The following is a 6000-nucleotide window of genomic DNA, read 5'->3' as shown; positions in this document are numbered from 1 at the left end:
AGAGGCTGCCTTTCTATCTATACCCGCTTGGCCGGCCCTCCGCTTTCTATCTTTAGCCTGCTGGCAAGTCTCAAAGGAACCCGGCGTGTCGACTTGCAGGGTTCCGTGAGCACAGCGGATGGATGGCAAAACAACTCCCAAACCGGTATGGGGGGGAGGGAGGGAGATTGGAGCTGGCTGGCAGTGGGCAGACTTCCAATCCCAGGGTACTTTCCGAGAAGAGACTGGATTTTCCGTTAGTTGGCTCCTCCAATGGAGAGGGCAAGACCCGGGACATGATGGTCCACTGGATGATATCTGCATGTGCTGGAAGCATGGCTAGTGTGTAATTCCACTCAAGGGCAATTCAACAGGCAGCAGGTAACTGGTCAATATCACTACCCTAAGAGAGCCAGTTTGGTGTAGTGATGAAGTGTGCGGACTCTTATCTGGGAGAACCAGGTTTGATTCCCCACTCTTCCACTTACAGCTGCCCGAATGGCCTTGAGTCAGCCATAGCTCTTGCAGGAGTTGTCCTTGAAAGGGCAGCTGCTGTGAGAGCCCTCTCAGCCCCACCCACCTCGCAGGGTGCCTGTTGTGGGGGAGGAAGATATAGAAGATTGTAAGCTGCTCTGAGTCTCTGATTCAGAGAGAAGGGCGGGGTATAAATCTGCAGTCTCCTCCTCCTCCTCCTCCTCTTAATTTTTAACCCACCTGTCTTCCCAGCAGATGATGATATTGGATTTATATCCCACCCTATACTCTGAATCTCAGAGGAAGGAAAGAAGGAAGGGAGGGAGGGAAATAGATGGGAGGAGGGAGGGAGATGGAAAGAAAGCAACTTTAAATCCATTCTCCAAGCTGCTGACTGGCTTGGCTGAGATAGGTGATTTCAATTAGACAAATGCCTTCTCCAGGCCAGCCGATGGGGTAGTGGGGGCTTTGAGAGCCACACAATATGTGTGAAAGAGCCACATGTGGCTCCCGAGCTGCAGTTTGGCCACCCCTGTTCTAACTTCTACATCACACTGCCTTCTCTTAAATAGCCTGTTTTCTGGCAAAGAATAGGCTAATTCATCTCACACGTTGGCTCAAGGTGGTGGTCTGGACTGGTTCTCAGGCACGCTTTTCTACGGCTGCATCCAGAAGTGACTTTTGCATGAGATTCAATAAATCAAAGCAATCAGCTTTCAAGAGACAGTAACTGTTGAGAGTGTACCTTCCTTAGGGTGACAGAATACCTTGAAGCACCCCCTCTCTTCGGTAACAGGACTTGTAAAGAAAGGTCTTTGCCTGCTAAGGGTGCCAGCCTCCAGGTGGACAAAACTACGGGAGCACAGGTAGGCTGAGCGAAACTGGAGGAAACCGTGCTATAATAAATACAACAAAGACAAGGTTTAAAACCACCAAAGCTTTTCTGAATGGTTATTCTCTAATGTGACATAATCATGCAAAACATTAATGAGGGAGTATTGGAAGTGACATAAGGACTCCATGGCGCAGAGTGGTAAAGCTGTAGTTCTGTAGTCCGAGCCCTCTGCTCACGACCTGAGTTCGATCCCGGCAGAAGCTGGGTTCAGGTAGCCAGCTCAAGGTTGACTCAGCCTTCCATCCTTCCGATTTCGGTCAAATGAGTCCCCAGCTTGCTGCAGGGAAAGTGGAGATGACTGGGGAAGGCAGTGGCAAACCACCCCATAAAAAGTCTGCCGTGAAAACATTGCGAAAGCAACGTCACCCCAGAGTCGGAAACGACTGGTGCTTGCACAGGGGACTAGCTTTATCTTTTTATTGGAAGTGACACAGCTTCTGTTCAGACAAGAGAGAAGCAGTGAATCAAAGTCAGGTCAGGGTTGGAGGGAGAGGTCATGTTAATTTTTTTTAAAAATGTAATGTATTATTTATTACTGTTAAGCAACCTGAAGAATCACTCGGACTAATTTGACAGACTAAGGTATCCTCAGTTTGTTGCAGCAGTTTCAGTGCTAGACTTACCCAACCTGGGAGTCCTGGGTTCGAATCTTTTCTCAGCTGTGAACGTCACCAGGTGAGCAGTCTATTTCACAGGGCTGTTGTGAGGCTGTATATATTGGAATATTTATTAATTTTTATGGTTTTATCTGTTTTATCTGTTTTAAAGTTATTCCCTTACATGTTTAAATATTGTTTAATTTATGTTGGATCTAATGTTGGAAGCCGCCCTGAGCCACTTGTGGGAAGGGCGGGATATAAATTCTAAATAAATAAATAAATAAATAAATAAAATGGAAGGGCGGCGGGGGGGGGGGGGGGAAGAACCATGTACCCTGCCCTGTGAGCTACATGGCAGAAAGGAAGGATAAAAATAGACTGCATACACTGAGTTCTCCTATAGTACTTTTACATATCACATTTTGTGGAGAGTTTTGGCAAACTCCCAAGCCTGTACACTGTTTTATTATATTTTGAGTGGTCCTGATAAACGCATTGGGATGGCTTTTGTTTTCAGTGTTTGCTTCGGGCACTCATGACTGCCTGCATCTTCTGCCTAAAAAAATGAACGGGGACAGACAGAACAAAGCAGGAGTCAAGGTGCATCTTTAAGGTACAGGAAGCAGAGTAATGCCTTTAAGGTACAGTACGCAGAGCTACATATAGCTAGTGGGGTTTAGAATGCATTCTAAACCCCTTATGTAGCTCTGTTTACTGTACCTCATCCCTCATCTGATGAAGTGTGCGTGCACATGAAAGGTTACATTCTGAATAAAAATTTCTTGGGCTTAAAGGTGCTACTGAACTCATGCTTTGTTCTACTGCTTCAGACCAAGACGGCTGCCCACTGGGGACAGACAGACAATGCCAGATAAAAGCCTTTGTTGTTGTTCAGTCGCACAGTTGATTCCGACTCTTTGCGACCCCATCGACCAAGTCACGCCAGGCCCTCCTGTCTTCCACCATCCTCCGAAGTCTGCTCAAATTCGTGTTAGTGACATCAGTAACACTGCCCAGCCATCTCATCTTTTGCCGCCTCCCGAGGACCTGCCTACCTCAGGGACCGCCTCTCCCCATATATCCCCAGGAGAGCGTTAAGATCTAGCTCCCAAAACCTCCTACAAATCCCTGGGCCAAGAGAGGCTAGAATGAAGATAACTCGGGAGCAAGCCTTCTCATTAGTGGCCCCGCGCTGGTGGAATCAACTCCCAGAGGGGGTGCGAGCCCTGCGGGACCTGAACCAGTTCCGCAGGGCTTGCAAAACCTCTCTTTTCCAACTCGCATTTGAATTAGGACCAGATTAACTTGATAAAATCATTCTAACTCTAGCCATCTTATGTTGTAACTGAAGCTGATAATATGTAATTGTGACACCAGAAATTATAGCACCTATTTTTATGTATTTTAATCTATATATGTAATTGTATTGTATTCATAATGTTTATCTGCTTTTAATTGAATCATGACGTAGTCATGTCTGTGAGCCGCCCTGAGCCCGCCTTTTGGTGGGGGAGGGCGGGATATAAAAATAAAATTTATTTATTTATTATTTATTATTCTTCTTTTGCCTTCTGTCTTTCCCAGCATTAGAGTCTTCTCCAGGGAGTGCTCCCTTCTCATTGGGTGGCCAAAGTACCGTATTTGCCGGCGTATAAGACGACTGGGCGTATAAGACGACCCCCCAACATTTCCACTCAAAATATAGAGTTTGTTATATACTCGCCGTATAAGACTACCCCCTCTTCCGCACACCTTCCACACACCGAATAAAAGGTAAAAGAACATCCGGCCCGCCCCTGCATCTCCCTGTGACCGGCACTAGTGCGCAAGTGCGCACATGCGAGCTCTGCGTAGACAAGGGGCGGGCCGGAGCGCTGCTGCTTCCCGCCGAGCAGAACGGGCCGCTCACGCCGAAAAGGCTGGCATCCCTGTCTCGCTGCTGATGCTCGCCGCAGCCATGCTGATGACCCGCTGAGGCCGCACTGGATACCGCGCGATACTGGACGGTATGTAGAATGAGGTGGGCGGGCATCGGGAGGCCACTATGGGCACCGGGCGAGCATCGGAAGGCCACTATGGGCAGCTATGTCTATCCCAACTGAAGTGCACCCGGCATATAAGACGACCCCCCACTTGGAGACATGTTTTTCAAGGGCAAAAAAGTAGTCTTATACGCCAGCAAATACTGTATTTGAGCTTCAGCTAGTTGGCTAGTTGGGGGGGAAAAATCCCTGCCTTTTGTGAATCCTCCAGCCCCTGAGCTCCCTCTAGTGTCTTCACAGACAATCTCTGGTCCTTCTAGAGCAGCTGCTGCTGGGGAGCCTGATCCATTAGGAACGCATTGATCACACAATTGACGTGACTGTGGTGGGGTGGCCCCAAGTGACCACCCTTGCCCTGAGTCAACCCCTTTCTTGACAGTTGTCCGGAACAGGGTGAGCACTGATCTTCCCAAACACCAAATGTTCGCAGGATTTTCCACACGCTAAATAACGCACTTTCAATCCGCTTTGCAACTGGATTTTACTGTGTGAAAAATGGCAAAATCCACTTGCAAACGGTCGCTGAAGTGGCTTGAAATTGTATTATTGAGCTCTGGATGGTTTCCCCAATTCCTTTGCGAGGGGCCATGTATAGAGTCACAGATGCCTGCAAGAAGTTTCTTCTGCCTCCAATCTGTTAATCCAGGGGTGTCAAACATGCAGTTCGGGGGCCGAATCAGGCCCCCGGAGGCCTCCCCTCAGCCCCACCCACCCTGAGCAACTGGCTCTTGTCTGCTTCCTTCTCCCTCTTTCTTGCTTCCTTCTGCCTCACAGCTTGCTTTGCCAGACTTGCTCAATTGCTCAGGAGCTACAGAGCAAAACCTCTATTTTCTCCACTGGCTGAGGCTCCTCTCTTGGGGAGGAAAGAGGGAGGAATAGCTTGCTTTGCCAGTCTCTCTCAATCGCACAGCAGAGCTACTGAGCCATACCTCTCTTCCTTCTATTGGCTGAGGCTCCCCCCCCATCCCCTGGGGAAGGAAGGAAAGAAAGAGCCAGAGCTTCCTTTCCGCAGTTCCCTGGAACCCCTGGGAGAAATACAAAGAAAGCATCTTTAAGACCAATAAGTGCTAAAGTTTTAAGTTTTTTAAAAAATATATGTGTGTGTGTGTGTGTCTGTGTTCTTTATAAAGTTTATATCTCTGCTACCTAATCTTAACAATTAGGCCAAGTAGGCACTGGCCTATCAGCCCCCATGCCTTTAGAACCAGCTTCCCCCTCAATTTCCCCCCTGCTTGCAGCCCTCGGAACCTGCACAGGCAGCCAGCAACTGAGCCGCTCTTTGCCCGACTTGCCTGGTGTGGCTGCTGCTGGCATCGTTGCCACGTTTGCCCCTCTCTGCCTCTCCCCCGCAGCTTTGTCAAAGGGGCTTTGGAGAAGGGGCCTGCAGGCTGCGGCGGGGGCCATGGGCAGCGGGGTGGGACTCAGCCTCCAAGGTAATTTGTGAGGGCGCCCCCAAGATTCTGACTGCCTGGGGGCCTCCACAGGGCTTAATCCGGCACTGATAGGTACACACCAGTGTTCCCTCTAAGCTGAGTTAGTGTGAGCTACAATTTTTTAGTCTCCAGCTCATACATTTTTGCCTCCGCTCAGGAAAAAAATGACTCCGGAGCAAACTAATCTGTGCAACAGCTCACACCTTTAATGCTAGTAGCTCACCACTTTAATGCCAGAAACTCACAAAGTAGAATTTTTTACTCACAAGACTCCACAGCTTAGAGGGAACATTGGCAACACGTAGGCCGGCCCGACAAGGTCTCATTTATGTCAGATCCGGCCCTTTTAACAAAATGAATTTGACACCCCTTTATTAAAGCGCCTGTCTTCCCTTTCGTTCCTAAATGTCTGCTGCCTTTCTGTCCCTTTAACGATCCCAGCTGCATCCCAATAGGCAGCCTTGTTGGTCTGAAGCAATAGAACAAAGTGGTATACAAGTGCACCTTTAAGACCAACTAAGTTTTATTCAGAAAAGCTGACGTTCTGAATAAAACCCAGTAGGCAGCCGTGTTGGTCT

The sequence above is a fragment of the Heteronotia binoei genome, chromosome 14 (genome assembly GCF_032191835.1).
Source record: "Heteronotia binoei isolate CCM8104 ecotype False Entrance Well chromosome 14, APGP_CSIRO_Hbin_v1, whole genome shotgun sequence".
Lineage (NCBI taxonomy): Eukaryota > Metazoa > Chordata > Lepidosauria > Squamata > Gekkonidae > Heteronotia > Heteronotia binoei.
Note: the sequence above shows the minus strand (reverse complement) of the source record.